Source organism: Tupaia chinensis, unplaced genomic scaffold (assembly GCF_000334495.1).
Source record: "Tupaia chinensis unplaced genomic scaffold, TupChi_1.0 Scaffold000110_1, whole genome shotgun sequence".
NCBI classification, from domain to species: Eukaryota; Metazoa; Chordata; class Mammalia; order Scandentia; family Tupaiidae; genus Tupaia; species Tupaia belangeri.
This window is the reverse complement of record NW_006159574.1, coordinates 707,763-710,006: the sequence shown is the minus strand read 5'-3', so window position 1 is coordinate 710,006 and position 2,244 is coordinate 707,763.

Below are 2,244 nucleotides of genomic sequence, written 5' to 3'. Positions count from 1 at the left end.
GCGCCGCCCCGCCCCCGGCGGGGCTGGGACCCCGCCGGCCTTTGCCGCCATCTGCTGGCGGCTCTCGGATGGGCTGGAAGTGGCGAGCTGTCCGCGGGCACCTGGCGCCTGGCGCGGTTCCCCCAGCGCGGTCCCCGCAGCTTGGCAGAAGGAAGCCCAGGCCGCTCCAGAGCCTGGTCCCCAGTGCGAAGGGCCCCCGTGGGTTTCTGCTCCTTGGGACCTGGCTCTGCCCAGGCCACCCAGCCGGCTGGGGTTCCTGGAATTGACCCTGGAGGGATTCTTGGCCAAACAGCGCTTTCTCCTCCGAAGCACAGCGGGTCATAGAGCTGGTCTCCAGAGCATAGGGAAGGGGTGCGGGTGCCTGGTGCCCAGTGCCCAGAGGCCTGTCTGCCCAGGAGGCCTGAGCTGGCTTAGAGATGGCATGAGGGGCACTGCTGTTTCCTTCTGGCCTGGCGACACAGAAACAGCCCTCTAGGTTCCCAGAGTGTGGGGGCAGTGACTGACGTGTTTATATGTGTTCAGACCCTGTCTGTGACCATGGCATTGGCGGAATTTGAGGAGGCTGGAACCAGGCCCCAGGTCTTCTCCGCAGCAGCCACCCTCTGGCCACATGCCTGCGGCTTTTCCCGCAGGGGAGACAGACAGCAGGCACAGGGAGCTGCACAGCACAGGGGCCTGTCGCCCTGCGGGTCCTCGGGGAGACCCCTGACAGCGGGCAGTGGGGGCTGCACAGCACGGGGGCCTGTCGCCCTGCGGAGCCTTGGGCAGGAGGGGCCGGTGCCGGATGAGGTCTGTAGCCCTGGAATGATGGACACTGTCCTCCCCCAACAGCCACATCTGGCCCACTGTGGCCTCTGCATAGAGGCAGGGTGGTCCCTGTGAGAATGACACAAGACACTGGAGAGGTGGTCTGTTTCAGAAAACAAAGGCCCGGACATGCGCAGTTAGCGACATCCCTGCAGGCCGGCCCAGGAGAGGCTGAGGTGGTGACATGCAGGGACAGCAGTGCTGGCCCCCAGTGCTGAGAAGGCGGCGGGACACGTGCCTCTGGCCCCGCCTGGGCTGCCCAGAGCTGCGAAGTCGGCACCGGCTCCAAGCCAGCCATCTGACACGAGCTGCCAGCCTGCTGCATTTCATGAAGGCCGCATCTCACCACTTTCTGAAACCACAAGCAGAGACCTTTGTGGGAGTGGCCCTCGCTGACACGGGGGTGTTGCCCGGGGTTCCAGAGAGAGAGCTGGGGCCCTGGGACGGCGCTGTGCCTGTGGGGACCTGAGGCTGTGCCCCGTGGCCCACTGCGGGGGCGGCCTTCAGGCCCTGCCGGTTCCGTTTTAGCAGAGGTGGCCTTTGTCAGAGGACCGGTCAGGGCATTCGTGGGCAACGAGGCTGTCCAGGCTGGCGGCTCCCGGTGCGGTGCTCGGTGGTGACTGCCAGGATCGTACTGGATATGGCGTAGGTCACTTAGCAGCCCAGGTTGGGCTGAGAACTCAGCACCCATTGCTTGAGTCTGTGAGGGTTCCGGATCTGGGGGACACTTTTCCAGGCAGCTCTGGCTCCGGGGCTCTGGGGAGTTCTGGGGGGAGGGGGTTCCCAGCTGGCTGGATGGGAGCTGGGGTGGTCCCCACTGCCATCCAGGGCTGCTGGGCACAGCTCCTCCCCAGGATGGTCATCAGAGGCCTCAGCCCCTCCCCACCTGGCCTCTGCTGGGGGCTTTGGCGTGTCTACAGCATGGCAGCGGGGCGGCTTCAGAGAGATCAGAGGGAGACAGAGATAGGCAGGGATGAACCGGGGCTGTCCATCTGACTTAGGAAAGCGGGCTGGCGCCCCCTCTTGGGAGACCTGCCCAGGGGTAAGAGGGGACCCCAGGTGGGACAGGACTGTGGATCTCACAGTACTGACTGTTGGGGCTGTCCTGGGACCCAAATCGCTAAACCATTTCTTCCGCCTCATCATCCCGAGGACAGTGAGTCTGGGTTCCCGCAGAGGTCGGCCTGCAAACCAGGGATCCCACCTTAGAGGACAGTTTCTTCATATTAATCCCGATGTGACCTCACAGGGACCGACCGCCGCGGGACATGGGAGCCAGGTGACTGCCTAAGTGAAGACGCAGGGATTGCATGAGACAGGACAACTGTGCCTTCCTGCGCTCATGACCCTGTGCCTCACATGAGCCTGCAGGGGCGGCCTGGGCGCCTTCCCTGCCTTTCACTCCCACCAGCTCCCAGATGCCCCTGCCTCTTGGAC